This window comes from Phacochoerus africanus, chromosome 3 (assembly GCF_016906955.1).
Source record: "Phacochoerus africanus isolate WHEZ1 chromosome 3, ROS_Pafr_v1, whole genome shotgun sequence".
NCBI lineage: Eukaryota > Metazoa > Chordata > Mammalia > Artiodactyla > Suidae > Phacochoerus > Phacochoerus africanus.
In genome coordinates this window covers 56,452,490-56,476,168 of record NC_062546.1, presented here as the reverse complement: position 1 = coordinate 56,476,168, position 23,679 = coordinate 56,452,490, and positions in this window count along the sequence as shown.

The following is a 23,679-nucleotide window of genomic DNA, read 5'->3' as shown; positions in this document are numbered from 1 at the left end:
CCATCCAAAAGCAGCAGAATACACATTCTTCTCAAGTGCACAATGAACATTCTCTAAGATTGATCATATCCTGGGCCACAAATCCAACCTCGGTAACTTTAAGAAAATTGAAATCATACCAAGCATCTTTTCCGACAACGCTATATGATTGGAAATCAACAACAAGAAAAAAACTGCAAAAAACACAGACATGTGGAGACTCAACAACATGCTACTAAACAACCAATGGATCACTGAAGAAATCAAAGAAGAAATTAAAAAATACCTAGAAGCAAATGACAACAAAGATACGACACTCCAAAACCTATGGGATGCAACAAAAGCCATTCTAAGAGGAAAGTTTATAGCAATACAAGCCCACCTCAGGAAACAAGAAAGAGTGCAAATAAACAAGCTAATTTTACATCTAAAGCAGCTCGAGAGAGAAGAACAGACAAGACCTAAAGTGAGTAGAAGGAAAGAAATCATAAAGATCAGAGCAGGAATCAAGGAAATAGAAACAAAGAAAACCATAGAAAAGTTCAATGACACGAAAAGCTGGTTCTTGGAAAAGGTCAACAAAATTGATAAACCCCTAGCCAGACTGATCAAGCAAAAAAGAGACAGGACTCAAACCAATAAAATTAGAAATGAAAAAGGAGAAGTAACAACGGACATCACAGAAATACAAAGAATCATAAGAGACTACTATATGCAACTATATGCCAATAAAATGGAAAACCTAGAAGAAATGGACAAATTCTTAGAAATGGACAATCTTCCTAGACTAAACCAAAATGAAATAGGAAATATGAATGGACCCATCATAAGAACAGAAATTGACACTGTGATTAAAAAACTTATCAAAAAATTGATAAACCCTTAGCCAGACTTCTCAAGAAAAAAAGAGAGAAGACAAATCAATAAAATTAGAAATGAAAAAGTGGAGTTCCTGTTGTGGCGCAGTGGTTAATGAATCCGACTAGGAACAATGAGGTTGCGGGTTCGATCCCTGGCCTCACTCAGTGGGTTAATCTGGCGTTGCCATAAGCTGTGGTGTAGGTCGCAGACATGGCTCGGATCTGGCATTGCTGTGGCTGTGGCGTAGGCTGATGGCTACAGCTCCAATTAGACCCCTCGCCTGGGAATTCCATATGCCGCAGGAGTGGCCCTATAAAATGCAAAAAGACAAAAGAAAAAAGAAAAATATGAAAACAGACAAAAAAAAGGAAAAGAAAAAGGATAAGTAACTATAGACATAACAGAAATACAAAGGATCATAAGAGACTACTATATGCAACTATATGTCAATAAAGCGGGAAAACCCAGTACAAATGGACAAAGTCTTAGAAAAGTACAATCTTCCAAGACTAAACAAAGATGAAATAGGAAAGATGAATGGTCCCATCATAAGAACTGAAATTGAAACTGTGGTTTAAAAACTTAAAACAAACAAAAGTCCAGGACCAGATGGCTTCACAGGCGAATTCTATCAAACATTTAGAGAAGAGCTAACACCTATCCTTCCGAAACTATTCCAAAAAATTGCAGAGGCAGGGACACTGCCAAACCCATTCTATGAGGCCACCATCACCCTGATACCAAAACCAGACAAATACTCCACAAAAAAGAAAAATACAGGCCAATTTTACTGATGAACATCGATGCAAAAATCCTCAACAAAACACTAGCAAACCACATCCAACAATTCATTACAAGGATTGTACAGCATGATCAAGTGGATTTATCCCAGGGATGCAAGGATTCTTCAATATCCACAAATCCATCAGTGTGATACACTACATTAACAAACTGAAGAATAAAAAGCATATGATCCTCTCAATAGACATGGGAAAAGCCTTTGACAAAATCCAACACCCATTTCTGATTAAAAAATCTTCAGAAAATGAGCATAGAGGAAACCTACCTCAACATAACAAAGACCATATATGAAAAACCCACAGCGAACATCATTCCCATTGGTGAAAAGCTGAAAGAATTCCGCTCAGATCAGGAACAAGACAAGGATGTCCACTCTCACCGCTACTCTTCAACATAGTTCTGCAAGTCCTAGTCACAGCAATCAGAGAAGTAAAAGAAATAAAAGGAATCCAAATTGCAAAGGAAGAAGTAAAACTATCACTCTTTGAAGATGACATAATACTATACCTAGAGAATCCTAAAGACTCTACCAGAAAACTGTTAAAGCTCATCCATCCATGAATTTGGCAAAGTCGCAGGATACAAAATTAATACACAGACATCCACGGCATGGCTATATACAACAATGAAAGATCAGAAAGAGAAATTGGGGAAGCAATCCGTTTACCATCACATCCACAGGAATAAAATACCTAGGAGTAAACCTACCTAAAGAGACAAAACACCTGTACTCTGAAAACTATAAGCCACTGATGAAAGACATCAAAGAGGACACAAATAGATGGAACCACATACCATGCTCTGGGATGGGAAGAGTCAGTATTATCAAAATGACTATACTACCCAAGGCAATCTACACATTCAATGCAATCCCTATCAAATTACCAAGGACATTTTTCACAGAACTCAGACAAAATATTTTAAAGTTTGTTTGGAAGCACAAAAGACCCAGCAGAGCCAAAGACATCCTGAAAAAGAAAAAATGGAGCTGGAGGAATCAGGCTCCCGGACTTCAGACTATACTACAAAGCAACAGTCATCAAAACCATATGGCACTGGCACAAAGACAGACATATAGATCAGTGGAACAGGATAGAAAGCCCAGAATTAAACCCACACACCTACAGCCAACTCATCTAGGACAAAGGAGGCAAGAATAGACAATGGAGAAAAGACAGCCCCTTCAATAAGTGGTCCTGGGGAAACTGCACAGCCACATGGAAAAGAATGAAATTAGAACACCCTCTAACACCATACACAAAAATCAACTTGAAATGGATTAAAGACCTAGGTATAAGACCAGACACTATCAAACTCCTAGAGGAAAACATAGGCCAAACACTCTCTGACATAAACGACAGCAACATAGGCCAAACACTCTCTGACATAAACGACAGCAACATCTTCTCAGATCCACCTCTTAGAGTAATGACAGGAAAAGCAAAAATAAACAAATGGGACTTAATTAAACTTCAAAGTTTCTGCACAGCAAAGGAAACCCTAAACAACACAAAAAGACCACCCACAGAATTGCAAGTGAATCAACTGACAAGGTATTAATCTCCAAAACTTATAAACACCTCCTGCCACTCAATACCAAAGAAAAACAAACAACCCCACCTAAAAATGGGCAGAAGATCTAAACAGATGATTCTCCAAAGAAGACATACAGATGGCCAAAGAACACATGAAAAGATGTTCAACATCAACATTACTAGAGAATTGCAAATCAAAACCATGATTAGGTATCACCTTAGACCAGCCAGAATGGCCAGCAGCAAAGTCTACAAACAAGAAGTGCTAGAGAGGGTGTGGAGAAAATGGAACCCTATTACACTGTTGGTGGGATTGTAAACTTGTGCAACCACTGTGGAAAGCAGTATGGAGATTCCTCGGAAAACTAAACATAGATATACCATTTGATCCAGCAATCCCACTCCTGGGCATCTATCCAGAGAAAACCATGACTGGTAGGGACACATGCACTCTGATGTTCACATTGCAGCACTATTTTCAATAGCCTAGATATGGAAACAACCTAAATGCCCAATGACAGAGGAGTGGATCCAGAAGATGTGGTACATATACACAGTGGAATATTACTCAGCCACTAAAAGGAACGAAATACTGGCATTTTTAGCAACCTGGATGGACATGGAAATTATCCTGCTAAGTGAAGTCACTCATACAATGAGACACCAACATCAAATACTTTCACTGACATGTGTAATCTGAAAAAAGGACACAATGAATTTCTTTGCAGAACAGATACTGACTCACAGACTTTGAAAAATTTATGGTTTCCAAAGGAAACAGTTTGGGGATAGGGGTATATGTTGGGGGTGTGGAATGGAAATCCCATAAAATGGATTATGATGAACCTTGTACGATCATAAATGTGATAGATGCATGGAGTAATAAAGAAAATTATAAAAAAATAAGTGAACATGTCATGTGGCAAATATGACCCCCACTAAATACCTCAGTGAAATTTGTAACTGATTCCTGTTAACAAGTCCCTGATTATAAATAATTAAGACATCATTTTTTCCTCCTTTTCATTAAAGTAGAATCCTCAATCAATTGAGAAGCCCAATTTTATAATTTCTGATTAATTAGAAGTTATTACACAGAGAAATGGTTATATTTAACATTGCAAAAGAAACACAGTAAAATGTATAGGCTTAAACATTTTAGATAAAGTAATTTTTGCTGAATTATATGGCTTATTAAGGAAGGAATTCATACCTGACAGTTGAATGTATATGAGATCTTTATCTTTTGAAATAAAACCTAATTAGTCAGAATTGGATCCCTGTCAGCACTTCTGGTAAACAATTTTTACAAAGGCCTAAAGAGGAGTAGAGTTTCCAATTGAAAAGCCTATGAACTAGTGTGTGTGTGTGTGTGTGTGTGTGCGTGTGTGTGCGCGCGCGTGCATGCGCATGTGAGTTTGGGCGGGCTGCCTTGCTCCTCAGGGTGGGCATCAGGTCACCAAAGCCAATATCTTTGTTAATGATAAAGACAGAAAATGAATGTGGGTTAATTATATTTTCAGCCAGTACGAAGTTAGAAGGCAATGAAACTAGTCAGAGAACAGAAGAAAACCTCAAAAAGATTTAAAGAGTTTATGACAACTCAGAGGAAATGAGTTTCCAAAAAAAAATCAGGAAGCTTAAGCTTCTGGAACACAAGGGACAGCAGAAGCCGGGCTACTCAGCAGCTGGAGAAATGTGAGAAGCAGGATGGTCAAATGGGAACTAAGGATCATGACAGACACCAGCCATATAGCAGTTTTTAATTGTTGTCGCAGACCAAAATAATAATAGTAAAATGCCAAAGCTGACTAAAGCAAAATACCAAGAGATGTGTTTCTTTTTTAAAATTTTTTATTGTAGTTGATTTACAATGTTGTCAACTTCTGCTTTAGAGCGAAGTGACCCAGTTTTACATATATATACATTCTTTTTTCAAATTATCCCCCATCATGTTCCATCACAAGTGATCAGATATAGTTCCTTGGGCTATATAGCAGAATCACACTGCTTATCATTCCAAATGCAATAGTTTGCATCTACTAACCCCAAACTCCCACTCCATCCCCACCCTCCACCTCAGCAACTACAAATCTGTTCTCCAAGTCCATGAGTTTATTTCCCTTCTATAGATAGGTTTATTTGCACCATATATTAGATTCCAGATATGTGATATCATATGATATTTGTCTTTCTCCTTCTGACTTAGTATGAGAGTCTCTAGTTCCATCCATGTTGCTGCAAAAGGCATTATTTTGTCCTTTTCTGTGGCTTAATAGTATTCAGTTGTGTATATGTACCACAGCTTCTTAATCCATTTATCTGTCGATGGACATTTAGGTGGTTTCCATGTCTTGGCTATTGTGAATAGTGCTGCAATGAATATTGAGGTGCATGTATTTTTTTCAATGAATGCTTTGTCTGCATATGTGCCCAGCAGTGGGATTGCTAGATCATATGGTAGTTCTATATTTAGTTTTCTGAGGTACCACCATACTGTTTCTCCCATAGTGGCTGTACCACAAAGAGATGTATTTCAACCTCAAATGAAGAAGTCAGGTCTTGGGAAAGGAGTCCCTTCATTTGGAATTAGGTTTCCACAGATTGGGAAACACAAGTGAAAGTCTGAGAACTAAATGATGAATTTCTATTAAAATCACAAGTGAAACTGATAATTAAGTGTCAATAATCTAGGAATCTCCAATCTTCAGTTTTTCAAATATCAAGGTCTGTCGATTCTATTTACTAAATACCTCTCAAATCTATTCCTCTTTAACCACTAAGTCACTTTCCTAATGCAAACACCACGATCATTTCTCATGTGAACAAAGCAGGAGCATCCTTAAATGATATCCCCACATCCACTTCTGTCATCACCCTATGCATTCTCCTAATGTTCACTAAAGAGGGGTATTTTAAAATGCAAACAGGTACAGCCAGAGACTACTGCTAGCCAGAATACAGTGCCTCTGTCAGTTTTTAAAGGGCACTTTTCTCAAGACAATTTACTTCCACCTGTCAAAACATTGTTAAAAGTTACTTGTTTTGTTAGAATAGGCACTTTATCACTGTCTACCAGAAAATCACCACGATAAATGTATGTCTACCATGTGAAGAGCTCTCACTTAAATGTGGTTCTCATCTAGCAATAGGGAGTATGGTCGATCATATGGTAATAACTTTGTAGGCTAGCAGATGATAACTAGACTTATCCAGATGACAATTTTGAAATGTATATAAATATCAAACCACTATGACATACATCTGAAATGAATATGATATTGTATGTCAGTTATACTTCAGTTTAAACCACATCATATATAAATCACATGTAACATACACAGCAGCCTTGTTCATCACTCCCATTATATAAAACTTTATCCCAAGTAAAAGGCTGGAAAACCTATCATATCTGCAAGGCTCTAGATCTTTCTTTGCCTATGCTATTCTACCCAAAATACTTTTTTTTCCAACCCCACCCCATACCGCTTTATTATTTCCCTCTCAGCTTCTATTTTCTGTTTAGAAATGTCATTTCTTCCAGGAAGCCTGTTTCCAAGACTGGAAGAGGGTCATCCAAGTAATATTGTACCTTAGAGCATCACAGTCTCTTATTCAATGTGTTTTTTATTTAAAAAAAAACAATGTGAAAAGACACATGCACCCCAATGTTCACAGCAGCACCATTTACAATAGCCAAATATGGAAGCACCCTATATGTTCATTGTCAGAGAACTGGATAAAGAAGATCTGATAGATACATATAACGGAATATAACTCAGCCATAAAAATAACAAAATAGTGCCATTTGCAGCAACATGGCTGGACCTAGAGATTATCATACTAAGTGAAGTAAGTGAGACACAGAAAGACAATCATATGAGATCACTAGTATGTGGAATCTAATAAAAAGGATACAAAAGAATTTATTCACAAAACAGACACAGACTCAAAGACTTCTAAACCAAACTTATGGTTAGTTACCAAAGGGGAAATACTGGGGAGAGGGATAAATTGGAGGGTTGGGATTGGCATATATACAATATTGTATGTGGAATGGATGATCAATGAGGACCTGATATATATAGCACAGGGAATTCTGCTCAGTATTCTGTGATAACCTATATGGGAAAAGAATCTGAAAAATAATGGTGTTTGTGTGCGTGTAACTGAATCACTCTGCTGTACAGCAGAAGTTAACAAAACACTGTAAATTAACTACACATCAGTTAATAAAAAAATGCAGCAGTCTAGTAAGCAGGCTCTCATCAGACATCTAATGTGACAGTGCCACAATCTTGTATTTCCCACCCTCCAGTATTGTGAGAAATAAATGTTTATTGCTTAAGCCACCCAGCCTACGGTGCTTTTGTTTTAGTAGCCTGAATGGACTAAGATACCCTCTTATTTACAATAATTAATCCCCTGTCTAAACCTCTATTTGTATAAACTTTCTGGTACAAATTCCTATCAGCCTGGGCCTTGCTTTGGTTTCATCATTTTTATCAGACACTAAAGACTTGCTCTTTAATTCCTGGCCTCAGAGTAAAGTGCCTTAGGAGTAAGGTTGGGAAAAAAAATTTTTTTCTGTCTTTTTGCCATTTCTTGGGCCACTCCCACGGCATATGGAGGTTCCCAGGCTAGGGGTCTAATCGGAGCTGTAGCTGCCAGCTTACGCCAGAGCCACAGCAACGCGGGATCTGAACTGCATCTGCGACCTACACCACAGCTCACGGCAACACCGGATCATTAACCCACTGAGCAAGGGCAGGGATTGAACTCGCAACCTCATGGTTCCTAGTCGGATTTGTTAACCACTGTGCCACGACAGGAATTCCAAGGTTGGGAAAATTTTGGCCAAAGTGTCAAAACTTGCAGATGAGTAAGTCCTGGAGATCTAATATACAGCATTGTGATTCTTATTCACTATATCATATTATACACCTGAAAGTTGCTAAGAGACTAGATCTGGGAAGAGGTGATAATTAAGTGACATGATAGAGGTGTTACCTAACCCTGTGGTGGTCATCATATTGCAACACGTAACTGTATCGAATCAACAGGTTGTGCACCTTAAACCTACCCAAAGTTACATGTCAATTAGAAACAACAAAAATAAATCCTACACACACACACACACACACACACACACACACACACACACAGTACCTCTACTGAGATCAGACCCCTTATCATCCATCTTTCTCTTGAATTCCCATAATGCCTATTCTTCACTCTTTTCTTTTTACTTTCATTCCCAAGTTGGGCACCCCTAACTTGAACCATCTGCCTTGACTCCCACTTACAATTATCAGTATTTCACCCAGCCAGAAAGCCTCCTGGTACCTCCAGCTAAACCTGGGCCCATCTAGAAACAAGTCCTCAGCCCCTCTCAGAATGAGCTGTTCTTAAACCATCACATCCTATTTGCTTCCACACACAGAGACCTTCTGTTCTTAAATCTTAGCTCTGGCATCCTTATCGGTTCCACTCCTGCCAATGTGCCCATCTCCCCCCTCATCCCCTTCTCCACTGTCCCCCCATCAACCTCTTTGTACTTTTTTCACCTAACTGTAAGTTAACAACACTTTCTATCTACTGACACTGTACCAAGTGGCCACTTGTATTATCTAATTCTCAGAGCAGTGAGGATTTATTTCATCTTTACACATATTTTGAAGAAATAATAAAGGAAGGCTTACAAGATGTAATGACTTGCCAAACAATAAGGTGTAGAGTTGGTACTCAAAACCAGGTCTGCCTGATACTAACATCCACATGTTTAATTACTAGACTAAATTGCTCCCCTAGCTCCAGAGTGGTTGAGTTACTAACCCTCTTGGGATAGACACACTCCTCCAACGGGAGGAATCCAGACTGAAGTCTAGCCAGGAAAGCTGGTTCTTAGAGGCACAGAGGATTAGACTAAATCAAAAGAGAAAAAGACCTAGAATAATCAAGCAACTTGGGAGGGCAACCAGAGAGTCAGTTACATCCAGGGAGTTGCCCAAGCAGCAAGTGTGTGACAGTTTCTGAAAGTTTAAGGGTTCAAAAGAGTGCAACATCCCATTTTAAATACATTCAGTACATGATCCAAAGACATGGCTGGTATGTTTTACTTCTTGCTCTTGGGAGAGGAACAAGGGAGAACCAGACAGGGTTTACACATATACAATAAAAGCCAGAGAGCCCTAGAGAAGTCAAGACCTACAGGTGCCATTTAATCCCTATTACCAAAGGGGCAGCTCTCTTAGGAAACTTTTTCAAATTCCTCTTCTATATGCAACAGATGGCGACTCACCTCTGCTTAAATGCTTCTACTGAAGAAGAATTTGGTACTTGCTCTACTATTCAACTGAAAAGTTTGTCAGAATATCCTTTAAGTTTAGCTCTGACTCTCATCATTTAGTGTTACCGATTTCTTCTGGAACACATTTATTGGTGATTATTATTTTCTCTTTATCTAGACACTGCAATTTTTATAATACAGGCTCTATTTGCCTATTATATTTATCTATTATATTTGTAAGTAATCACATCAATGTGTCAGTTGTGGGTTTTTTTTTTTAAGTTGTGGTTAATTAAACCCTTCAGATCCTTTACAGACACAGCCCTCTTCCAACAAAACAAAACTTGCTGATGTAGGGGAAATGTTTGTTTATTCAGGGGCAGTGGGAGCCAGGAAATCCCATTCTTTTTTTAATTTTGGGGAAATGTTTTGGCCATACCCAAGGCATGTGGAAATTCTGAGGCCCAGGACTGAACCCATGTCACAGCAGTGACAACGCTAGATCCTTAACCTGCTGCTCTACCAGGGAACCCCTACAGATGCATTTTTGCCATTTAAATATTAGGTTATCTTTTCTGAAAGTAACTTCTAACTTAAATAAATCCAAACCACAATTGTTCCGATTACACCAATCTTGCCTTTATAAAATTTACTCTTCAGATTGATCTGGGATGATGGCTGTTACGGACTGAACTGTGTTCCCCCAATATTTCTATTTTGAAGACCTAGCCCCTAGTACCTTAGTATGTGACCTTCTGAATAGGGTCACTGCCAAGATAATAAGTTAAGTTAAAAAGAGGTCATAATAGAATAGAGTGAAGAGTTCCTGCTGTGGCACAATGGGATCGGAAGGGTCTTGGGAGCACTGGGACGCAGGTTCAATCCCTGACCCACCACAGTGGATTAAGAATCCAGCATTGCTGTGGCTGTGGCTCAGGTCTGATCCCTGACCCAAGAACTCCATATGCCACGTGGTGGCCAAAAAAGGCAAAATAAAATAAAGGTGTCTAATTGCTTAAAAAAAAAAAAAGAAGAAGAAGAAGAGAGTGGACCCCTAATGTGTGCTTATAAAAAGGGGAAATTTGGATCTGGAGAACATACAGGAAAAATGCCATGTGATAATGAAGGCAGAGATAGGAGTAATACTTCCACCAACCAAGCAATGTGAAAATGGCCAGCGACCACCAAAAGTTAGGGAAGAGACACGGAACAGTCTGCCCCACCACCCAGCCAATGCCTTGACCTCAGACACTGAGCCTTCACCAAATTTCCAGTTGTTTAAGTCACTCATTTGGTGACACTTTGTTGTGTCAGACTTAGCAAACAAATACCACTGTCTGTACTTTTTGAATCTATCATTTAATCTGAACCCCCTCTGAGGATTTCTACTCACAATGCCTCCTAGACATAAGTTAAAAGTATGAAAGTGGGATTTTTAAAGTTCCCCTCTTAAATGTCTACCTATGTGGGCATCTTTTCATTGGTATGATCTGCTCTTACTCCATCATTAGTGCATGTATTCATGCCCATCTTGAAGTTGAAATTTTGGCAATATTTAATGGGTCAAGAAATCTAAAACAAACAAACCGATAAGCCATGCTGTTAGAAAAAGTTTCCAGCATGGCTTTCAACATTCTAAGGAATTCTAAGATTGTTTTGTATGTCAAAAAGCTTAGGTTCACATACACAGACTCACATTAAGAATGCACAAGCAAGCTCAAAACATCAGGTACTTTCCCCGAGCTAAATTTCTACTAACTTTATACCAGAAATAATATAAATACATTTTGAGAATTTAAAATTTTCCAAGCATGGCACTAAAAAAAATTGCATGCATTATCCCACTTAAATCTCATGAATTCATCCCAGGGGGTACTGCTATTATTATCCCCTTTTAGAAATGAATTCACCAAGGGTTAGAAAAGTAAATTAAGTATCTTGCCCAAGGTTGCATAGCCAGGAAGTAATGGAATAAGAATTAAAATCTAAATTTGTCTGACTCTAGTATGCAAACTGTTAACTGTACATATGCTTCTACTAACTGAGAAAGAAAAAGGCTCATTGCTTCAGCCACTTAAGTATTGCACAATGCTGGATAAATTAATTAACTTTCTTTTTCTCCTTTAAAAGATGAAAACAGTAGTGACATGAACCTTCTAAAAGTGTCTTTTGGATTAAACAATAATATAAAATTAAACATACATGGTGATTAGAAAACTATTATTTTTGTTACCTAGTAAATGCAGTTGATTCAGTAGGTAAAATCTTTCATAACATCAGGAAAAAAATACAATGGATGAAAATGTTTGGAAAAATTCAGTTCCTGAATGCAATCTAGGAAAAGTAATGATTTCGCTTCTCAGCCTTACTTCCTATACTTAGGCATATGTATGCTTCACTGAAAAAAAAGTATAAAATTTTTTACCAAATTTAATATTTGGAGGAAAGTATACATACATGTATGTATATGTATATTTGATGATTAAAAGGACATACAAGACAGTTCATGATATCGCACGTCCAGTGTGAGTTGAGCCGGTACACAAAAAGAACCTGAGAAGACTCAGTTTGTTCCGTGGAAGATAACTAGGAGGAGGAACCATATCCTCTTCACACATTAATCCTCTAGTAGGAAGGATACTACCATCACCAAATTTTAAACAAATTCAAATTGCCTTGACAATGTATACCTTCACTTTGCTCACAAGCTAACTACTCTGTCAAATTGACATTTCACCATTTCGTATTTCAAACAAAAATTGCCATGTATATATTTTAATTGCTACAGTCAGTGCCACAGTCCAGAGCTTATCACAAACTCAACTTCATTTAATCATTCTAAGAATCAAAGTGATTGGGCTAACTATCTTGTGGTCCAAACCCTGGGGATGGTTTAACAATTAGATGGAATTGTTTTACATGTGAGAGAACAATTGATTCATCAGTAATTAAACTGGGAAATAATCAACCTGGCCAAATCCATCAAACTTGTATGGTGATTCATTTTTCTTTTCTACATCCTGACTATTCCTTCAATTCAACAAATAGCACACAAAAATATACTTCTCTCAAGTTTCTCACTTCATTATTTGCAAAAGAGAGGGAAAGATACTTTCTTAAAAGCTATCTTTTAAGACAAAAAGAAAAAAAGGAGTTTCTGTCGTGGCTCAGTGGTTAGGGAATCCAATTAGGAACCATGAGGTTGTGGGTTCAATCCCTGGCCTTGCTCAGTGGGTTAAGGATCTGGCGTTGCCTTGAGCCATGGTGTGAGTCGCAGATGCAGCTCGGATCCAGCATTGCTGTGGCTCTGGCATAAGCTGGCAGCTACAGCTCCTATTAGACCCCTAGCCTGGGAACCTCCATATGCGGTGGGAGCGACCCAAGAAATGACAAAAAGACAAAAAAAAAAACTCTCTCTTTTCAGGTACACATTTTTAGGTCTACTCTTTAAAACTATATTCCTTATGAAAGAAAGAACAGTAGAAACTATCCTTTGGGAAATGTCTTGGATACTTCTTCCCACTCCCCACTCCCTGCCCCCCATCCCCATGGGTGAAAATAAGAGAAGCAAACCTGGGAGGAATGTTAAAATTTAAAGAACAAATTTAAAGAATGAATCTATTTTCTCCAGGTTCGTGTTCTCAATAATTGCACTTTAGTAGATGCTGGGATAGCCTAATTGTGCTTTCATTTTTGCCCATGTAATTACCTTCACTGAACTCAAATTTGGTATGTTTATAGTCCCAGCTTCATCATTAAGCTAAAAATTGAACCTTCTATCTTACCCTGAAAAATTCCAATTAAGCCCATTTGGAGCTTTCCACTGAATGCCAGCACTAATTCCTTTCTATAAAAGATCAAGGGTGCCAGGATGTCACACCAGAGAGAGGCCAATAGTCAGCTCATTAACAAGACTGATGAAGTATACTAGTAGCTCTAACTGATGTGAGCCTCTCAACTCGGACTAAAATTGCATCCAATGAGACTGTACGGGGGATCTGAGAGGTCATCTCTCATTAAAAATGAGTTTGTATGGACAGTTCAAAATAAAATCATCTAAAGAACTGAACTTTGGAGTGATGCCAAATCCTAATGAATAGACAAATGGAATTAGGCATTCTTTTATTTAGACAGTTGATCTGATGTAAGCAACACTACTAAAACTCATCTAATCTCTTGGTTTCACCTCAATGAGAAACGCAGTATGAAAACTGATTGTTCTTACTTTACTCCTAGCTTTCTTTCTATCATCAAGATAGAGACTGGGTTCCACAGTCAAAAATGAAGCATACATCAGTCTATCAGCTAATGTTTTCATCAGTAGTGTCATAAGCACTAATTAGTAGGTTCTGGGTTTTTTTTTTCCCCTTTTTCTTTTTTTCAGTTTTTTTGTTTGCTTTTTAGGGCTGCACCAATGGCATATGGAGGTTCCCAGGCTAGGGGTCAAATTGAAGCCACAGCCAGCCTACGCCACAGCCACAGCAATGCCAGATCTGAGCCATGTCTGTGACCTATACCACAGCTCAGAGCAACACTGGATCCCTAACCCACTGAGAAAGGACAGGGATAGATCCCATGTCCTCATGGATGCTAGTCAGATTTGTTACCTCTGAGCCACAACAGGAACTCCCTGTTATTTATTTTAATATTCTTAAGTGAATTTAGAATATGGGCCTTTTAAGTAAATAAAATGGCTAGCAGTGTTATCAACATTTAAACATGGTTACACACATTGGTCAACTTGGGCCCTGAGCAAATGAAGGAAGACAGGCTTGAGGAATATTTAGTTTAAATCATGGGGAAATTTGGAGTTCCCATTGTGGTGCAGCAGAAATGAATCCAAATAGGAACCATGATGTTGCAGGTTCAAATCCTGGCCTCACTCAGTGGGTTAAGTATCCGGCATTACTGTGAGCTGTGGTGTAGGTCGCAGATGCAGCTCGGATCTGGCATTGCTATGGCTGTGGCATAGGCTGGCAGCTGTAGCTTCGATTAGACCCCTAGCCTGGGAATTTACAAATGCCGGGGGTACGGCCCTAAAAAGACTAAATAGATAAATAAATAAATAAATCATGGGGAAATTTGAAATTTAAAAAAAAAAAAAAAACCTTTCCACACAACTAAGGATACAGCTTTACTGAAAATAATGCATTTTTTTTCCCGAAGGATTCTATGTCCATTCTGAGTAGAAGTAAATTAATCCTGCTTTCATCTTTCCTTTTTCACAGAGATACTGTATCTTTGATTAAAACTTTTTTTTTTCCCCTTAAGAAAGTTTACAATGAGCTTGGAGGAGTCACAAAATACTTTTTTTTAAGTTTGCTCGTATTTTCATGAGACACTGCCTTGCAAATCCTAACTGGAATTAGGTATTTTCAATTAGCCAAAGATGAATGGATCTCTTAAAATAAGTTACATTACAGAAGCTAATCCCATCTATTTCAAAATACTTCCTCTTTTAACTTTACATCCAAATTCTGGAGACATCGTAACATCCTTATGTAATGGCAAGAAGAAGCATTGTATATTGAACCCTCCCAGGGCATGGAAGGGGAAGAGATTCATAACTGTTCCCCACCCCTCCAATCAATGGCATAATTGCAAGTCTTAAACTTTGTTAAAGACAGAAAGGGACATACAGAACATCGAGCCACAATGCTGATGGAGAGGGCAGGGGGTAAGAAGTACAGGCTTCTTAAATACTCCTTATTCTAAAGATCAAGAAGGAGAAAAAAAAGGTATTAATAAAGGAGATGTACACATAAAGCTTTTTGCTAATGAATTGGTTTCCTTTAAGAAGTGAAATTATAAGCTGCCCCAGGTAAACCCCAGAGTAGCCTGGAATTGAAGAATATGATAGATCTTTCATTTCCTGCTGTTCTTACTCATTTGTCTTTTACCCAGACACACTGAAACACTCACCATTCCATAATTTTAATATGCATATAACACATATTAGGGTACAAAGTGTTCTGCATTTGTTTGTTTATTTTTATTTATTTTATAATGACAAACTTGGCTGTAAATCCTCTTTTCTATCACCTACGACTTTGCACGATTTTAGTCAGATTATTATAATTCTGAGTCTCATTTTCCTGTGTACTTTTATAAAAGTGAATCTAATAATACCTAAGATGGATATAACAGAAGAGAAATTTCACATCTAGCTATTTAGAACATACTAAAAACTAAATTTTAAAAATAACAAAGAGGAAGCATTATAACATGTAGATGGAAAAGTTAAGCTATGAATTCAAACCATACCCCCAAATCCATTACCAGTGGATCTGCCTCATTTTCTCCACCCAGGGGGGACTGAATGTGGACAAATAATTGTGGAGCAAGGAGGGGCACTCTTCTGTCATAATTACAGTTTTCCTGGGAAGAAAAGAATATTCCGGGTCCCTTATGCCCCTGTTAGTATAAATTAATCCAAAAATAAATGAACCCCACGACTCTTTCAACATTGCTGATGTCAAAAATTATCCTATGGATATCACGTCAATCACAAGCATACTTTAAAATTCTAGTAATAATGCATATTGTTAGACGCTTGAGTCAGTACAATGCTTATGAAAGCGCCTACTCAGTATAGTTAGAGGGACTTTGCAATAAGGTGGACCTGAGTTGAATCCTGATGACAGCGCTGCTTAGCTATGTGCCTTGGATAGGTTACACAGCCACTTTTAAATCTCAGTTTCTTCATCTATAAAATTTGACTAATTATGATTAACCTTCCTGAAAGAGTTGCTCTGAGGATGTAATGATGTAATTGCATAAAGGGCTTAGCACAATGCTTGCCTCATGTTGCATATAAACTAGAATTGATGATATTAATTATTAACTAAAGAGTGGTCATTATTATCATCAGGCACATGTTCCTTCTTCCTGTAATATCCTCCTTCTTTGCTCTTTCTGTTGTGCTTCTAGTAATCTAAATTTTTTTGCCCCTATAACCCTTGTGCCTTGCTTGATACTAAAGAGGAACTCAGTAAATTTTTGATGGAAAAATAAATGAAGGAACAGGTGAACGAATGACAAAGAGATTGAACAGATTCTTGGAACAGATAAGTGGCCCTTAAGACCATTTTCATGAAACTTGGGTCAGCAATCTCTTTCTGCAGAAAAACAGAAAGCAAATGTTCTAAGCTTTGTGAGCCACAAGGTCTCTGCAACAACTATTCAACTCTGCTGCTGTAGCATGAGAACCATCGAGCATACATAAGCGCATCAGCATGGCTGCATTCCAATAAAGCTGTATTTATGGAACTGAAACTTGAATTTCATGTAGTTTTTAAATGTCATAAAATTTATTCTTTGGAAATTTCTTTTCAATCATTTAACAATGTAAAACAGGCTTACTTCATGGGCCACAGGAAAATGGGCAAAGTGGGCTAGATTTGACCTGTGGCCATAATCTGCCAATCATTGAGCTAGAGAAACAATGTAATCAAAATGGGGAGAAAATTTTGGCTTATTAGTCAATGTCCATTAGGCCCATCAAAATGGTACAAAAAAATGTCTTTTGAACACCCCCATTTTCATGGAAATGTGAGAAGGCTTCTCTCATAATATGTTGCCCATAACTTAGACTTAATTTTTGTAAAATTCTTCAGTTTCTTCTCCCAGCCAGCAATGGATAAAAAAATTGTGAGTTTTAGAGCTTGAAGCTGTACCTCTATTAGCTATCTAGCCTTGGGCAAGCCCCTCTTAATTTTATTGTGTACAAAATTAGGGTAATAACTCCTATTCTTCAGTGTTGCTATTACTATCAGAGAGTATACATAAGGCTCTTAGATGCACAAGAAATTTTAGTGACAATTTTACCCTAACATTTAATTTTTAGAAGATATTATTTCTCAAATCAGTTTCATTTTCTCCTGCTATTTCCAAGCCAGATGAGAGTTTTACCACTCACACTAGCAGTGTCCTTGTAGCCACAGATGACAGGATTACCTATGAAGGTGGTCATACTTTTCTTGTTCTTACTGCTAGAATAGGAAACCGGAATTGAAAAGATATTCACTCAACACACCATCTTTCCACGGCATCCCAAGTACCCTCATGTTATTGTATTATATTGTCTAAAATACAAATTCGGCAAGAGTGGGAAATCTCTTCACCTTGTTCCAAGCCATATCCTTAGCCCCTAGGAACAGTACCCTGTATAAAACTGGGGCTGGACATTTTTGTTGAATAAGAGGAGCATCTAAGTCAGAAACAGGAAACTGCCTATAATCTGAAGATTTCTTTGCTCACAGAGCAATTCTGAAGTAATAGTAATTAGCTGAAAAAAAAACAAAAACCCATGAGATGTGCATGTTTCTTTTATGTAAGTGGTATTTAGATTTATTTAACCAATCAGGATCTGCATATTCATATGACAACATGATTTAAACTAACTGTAGTTGTTTCTGATTAAAGGGCCATGCTGTTCTGTAAGACTGTGATCAAATCACATCAAGCCTCTGTTTGAGGACTAGAGGGAGCAGAGAGGCTGGTGTGTCATAAGCAGAAAAGAGCTGGTACCCAACTCAAGGAAATGGAGAATGAAAAGACAAACCACAGTTCTCCCAGGTGGTAAGACCTATGTGTCACACCTGCACAGCATTATGGAAGATGGCAGGATCTTGGAAGGGAAAGGCATGTCTGTGCCTTAAAATCCAGAACTGATCCCAGCGTTCAGTCTCAATGGCAGCCATCGAATAAGTGATGGAGGTGAGGTCCCTAAGTTTGTAGCACACCTAGAATAGACGTGCCTGTCAGGTAGCAGACAACTGTATTAATGAAAGTAATGCTGGCTATTCTAACAAATGCCAGTATATATCCAGTATGTATGTGTGTGTCCATGGGTGTATTCCTATATTTCAAACAAATTTATTTCCTACATACCTAACCACAAGAGTAGTTTATTTCTTTTTCACATCAAGTTCAAATACATGTTTGTGATTGAGGAGCTGGCTCTGCAGCCTCCCTCATTCCTCCTTACTTGGCCTCTACCATCACCTACTCAGTCTTCTAAGTTGTCATCTAAAGCAAGCAAGTGGATGGCAAAGAATAAGCAGAATTATGTACGAGAAGTTTTTTTAATTTTTTTTTCCTTAGGGCCACACTTGAGGCATATGGAGGTTCCCAGGCTAGGGGGTCCAACGAGAGCTGTAGCTTCTGGCCTACACCACAGCGATGGCAATGCCAGATCCGAGCTATGTCTGCAACCTACACCACAGCTCATGGCAATGCCAGATCTTTAAACCACTTAGTGAGGCCAGGGATTGAACCTGCATCCTCATGGATGCTAGTTGGATTTGTTTCCTCTGAGCCACGACGTGAACACCTGTATGAGAAGGTTTTTTTTAGAGTGGGTTCCTCAATGGACAGATCTACAGGCGAAGATTTGTATGCAAGCATTTTTTTGAGAGGCATTCTCCGTAACAACTGTATGAGAAGTTAGGAGGTCAGGGAGAAAGCCAAGTGCATTCCAAGTGCAATGTACCTTACCCAATGCCACAGGGAGGTCAGAAGCTAGGATGGTCCATCTGAGCAATCCCAAGCCGGACTCAGCTTTTGGCAAAAATGGAGTATTTTGGGGGGAGGGAGTGCAGAAGGGAGGGAAGGACTGAATTTACTTTCCCTCCTAGAAAAAAAAATTTTTTTTTTGTCTTTTTGCCATTTCTTGGGCTGCTCCCATGACACATGGAGGTTCCCAGGCTAGGGGTCGAATTGGAGCTGTAGCTGCCAGCCTATGCCAGAGCCACAGCCACGCGGGATCCGAGCTGCGTCTGCAACCTACATCACAGCTCACAGCAACGCCGGATCGTTAACCCACTGAGCAAGGGCAGGGATGGAACCCGCAACCTCATGGTTCGTAGTCGGATTTGTTAACCACTGCACCATGACGGGAACTCCTCCCTCCTAGAAAATTTAGTCAAAATACAGAGACAACAATTTTAAGACACTGGACAAAAATTATATTTTCAGTCATGATAATTCAAGACACTGGACAAGAACACAGGACAGTGATGCTTTAATTTCCAAAAAGCTAGGACAATGTCATCTAGAAAATGTATTTCCAAGAAGAAATACATTTGGTAACTAGCCAGCCAATTTTTCCCAGAAAAGCAAATATTTAACTGCCTTAACATAGCAGGACAGAGAGGAGAGCACAGCACGCTGGGAAAGATGAGAACTTCTATCTAAGAACAGGGTGTCTGTGCTGGATTTGAGCTGTTCACATTGCAGTGATAAAAATCCTTCTCTGTCTCACCAGATTTTCCAAAAAAGGCTTATAGCTGTATATAGAAAAAGGCCTTTTTGTTTTTGTTTTTATTTTTTACTTCATTTTATTGTGTTTTGGGTTGGAAAACCAAGGTTAGGAATGAATTCAACATTTATGTGAATTCTAGGGTGGAGATAAAGGAATGGCAGGTAGAATCTAACAGAGATAAGAATTAGGATCCAGAAAATTACACTAATCATAATTACCCTATATATGTGCGCATGCATGCACGCGCGCGCCCACACACACACAAACACACAAAGCCACACATTCGCAGAGTTATTGGAAAGGCCACTGAATTTTCCAGAAGATAGAGAAATGGAGTTTCAAATTCATCTTCTCTAGATATTAAGGGTAAAAGGAGACACCAAGAGACTTGTAGTTTTTTTTTTATTTATTCACTTATAATACACACATTCAGACAAACTAAGTTTTCCTTTTCTATTTCTAAATATCCTTTGCCACTGTACTGACCTTTTGAACTAGGAAAGGAACTGATTCTCAAACAAAAGAACTATTGATGATATGTTTCAACAAAATAGTAAGTACTTAAATTTATTATTCCTCCAGCCTTCCTGTTCATAAGTTATGGGCAAAAATCCATTTTGTAATTATATTCGTGGGAGTAAACATAACTTTTTTCCCACAACATTTCCTGGGAGTAACAAATGTAACTTTAACTATGTGGTATCTTTCTAATTCCCAGGAACTGAATACCATCTAACACTGCAATTGTAGCAGTCAATCACAGGCTTTTCCAGCACCTGAAATCCAGCCAATGGAGGACGGTGTTACTTCCTTCTGGAAGGCTAGCAGCAAGGGGATTAACAGCCTGGCCTGTTTCAATACACCAATCCTTCAGTGGCCAAGCACCGTTTTGATTGGCAGTTGAGTGGTCATCATTTGCAGATGGGAGGTCACAATGTACAGTGACCCGCCAATAGCAGAGGACCCCTATCTGCTGTACCTGCACTCCAGAAGTCAGGTGCCAGACCCAGAAACTTTGCTGATCAGGGATTGAAGAGGGATTCTTCTGTGTATAATCCATAGTATCTCAACAAATGCCTGGTTCATATGATGATTTTGTTCCCAATACTCCAATCTTCTGATTAACTACAAACCACCTATGATTAGCTATCAAAACTACCTTCAAGTAAAAGGTGATTGTGATCATTCTTTTTGCTTTCAGCAAACTCATAAAATAGGAAAATCAACCCACCAGGTCTGAAGAGGGAATGGGCTGTTTTAAGAATAGATTCTACTCTCTTTGTAGAAAGGCATTAGAAGGAGTTCCCTTCGTGGCTCAGCCGTCAATGAACCCGACTAGGATCCATGAAGATGTGGGTTTGATCCCTGGCCTTGCTCAGTGGGTTAAGGATCTGGCGTTACTGTGAGCTGTGCCATAGGTCGCAGACTTGCCTTGGATCCTGTGATGCTGTGGCTGTGGTGTAGGCCAGCGGCTGCAGCTCTGATTCGACCCCTAGCCTGGGAACCTCCATATGCCATGGATGAGGCCCTAAAAAGGAAAAAAAAAAAAAGAAAGAAAGAAAGAAAGAAAAAGAAAGGCATTAGATAGTAGGAGGACTGTTGGAAAAAAAGATTTCTTTCTAAACCTGCAGATGAATACAACAACCCTCTTCAGGAACCTGGGGAAGTGTCAAAGTGAGGTGTTCCTGTTTTTAACCCTAGTTTAGTTTCCTCACTGCCAACACTGATTGCTTACCTTGAACTAGGCTTTGTTCTATGTGCTTTATGTGCATTTATTCGTTTAAGAACAATCCCAGGATAAAAATGAGGTACCAAGATGGTAAGCAAATTGCACAAGGTATGGTGTGTCACAGTGCCAGAAAACCATCCCAAGCAATTTGGGACCAGAGCCAATATTCCTTTCAACCATATTATATGTAAGCTCCTTTCCCTAAGTTGAATTAAACCATTCTTCTAGACCAAGGATCACCTGCCTCTGCCATCACTGCAAAGTCCTTTGTATCCACACCACTCACAAGTTATACTAGTTTCTCTGCTCCCTTTAATTCTATGGTCTGGCCATGAGTTCCTGCTGTGGCTCAGTGCTCAGACACAGCTCAGATCTGGTGTTGCTGTGGCTGTGGTGCAGGTCAGATTACAGCTCCAATTTGACCCCTAGCCTAGGAACTTCCATATGCCATGGGTGCAGCTGTAAAAAGACAGGAAAAAAAAAAAAAAAAAAGACTATGGCCTGATAGGTCTAAATCCCAGCACTCTCTCCCCTATACATGGATCCCGTCCCATCAATGACACTTTACAAGATGCTGCAGGGCCACTGTATCCTACAATGTCAGGGGCACCAGTCACATAAGACAATGTGAATGGCACCCTCAGGGCTGTACATGGCCATCCTGGAACTAGGTTTCTCTTCCAAGACCCTTTCTTGACCACTGTTGAGTTCCCTGCTTGCTGTCCTAGTCCACCATTCACTCCACCTTAAGGTGTGAAATTCTTTTCCTAATTATTGATCTGTTATTTTGGACCCTCATCTGCTCCAATTTTTTCTGTGCCCATTTCCCCCAGAATGAGTTTTTCTTCCCTGTAGTTGATCAAAGCTTCCTATTAGCAGTGGTTCTTGCAAAGAAATGGCTAAGATCTCATATCTTTGACCAGCCTCCTACTGCCAGCTCCACGCTTGTTCTTTAAATGATCTATTCCCAAAGGATACTCCAGGCAATAGAATACTTGGTATTACTAGTTTGTTATTCTATTTTAAGTTTTTATGTAGGTGCTATGTCATGAATTGGAATGCATAAACACCTTATTTACACTATGCCAAGATTCTAAACTACTCTGGCCATGTTTCCTTCCCCGTGTTCCCTCCCATAGCCTTGTTTTGTCTTTCAAAGCCCAGGGCCCAAAAGAAACGAATGGCACTTGGCCACTGAATGACTGGTATATTGAAACAGGCCATGCAGTTAATCCCCTTGCTGCGAGCCTTCCCAAAGGAGGCAACACCATCCTCTGTTGGCTGGATTTCAGGTGCTAGAAAAGCCTGTGATTGACTGCTACAATTGCAGTATTAGATGGTGTTCAGCTCGTGGGAATTAAAAAGATACCACATAGTTAAAAGGTCTATCTTACTGTACACATTTTATAAAATAAAAAGAACCCCCAAAAGGAGAATACGTAACTATATTACACATCTGATTTTCTATATGATGACTAAATCAATAACTGTTCATTGTAGAAAACTTGATAAATATAAGAACTAAAACAAGAAAAAGATAGTCAAATAGTCACACCACATAATCTCAGTTGCTGGTTGGTAAATTCTTCCCTTACCTATCCTATAATCATCTATTTGTTTTTACATCTGTACTAGGCACAAGTATGCAATTTCAACTATTTAAAGGCTTTCGAGCAAAACAAGAATGTGATTATAGCTTGACCCCCACAAAGTTATACTTGGCAATTGCATAAGAAAAAAACTGGACTGAATGAGAATCTGGAGCCCAAAAAAAACATGAGAAAAAAACACAGGCATAAACAAATATTAATGCTGTAAAAATAAAAAGAAGGTAACAGGTGAGAGGAAAACTTCTATATAAGCATTTCTCTAAGTCAGTCTCTCCCACAGATTTCTGAAAGAAATCTAAAGGCAGCTGCCTCCAGATGGATAATGGTTTCAAATGTAACCACCTCAAGTTTTTCGTTTTTCGTTTGTTTTTTTTTTTTTGAAATTTGGGAACTGTCATAAATAAGCACACTATCATTTATTCGCCTTCAATTTTCTCATTCTTACTTCTAATTCTAGCAACTAGGAAAAGAGAATGAAATTTATTATGCCAGTGTTAAAGCTTATAAGATTGCCATCTTATCTTTTTTTTTTTTTTTTTAGCTATGCCCCTGGCATGCAGAAGTTCCAGGGCCAGGGATCAAACCCATGCCACAGCAGTAACCTAAGCCAT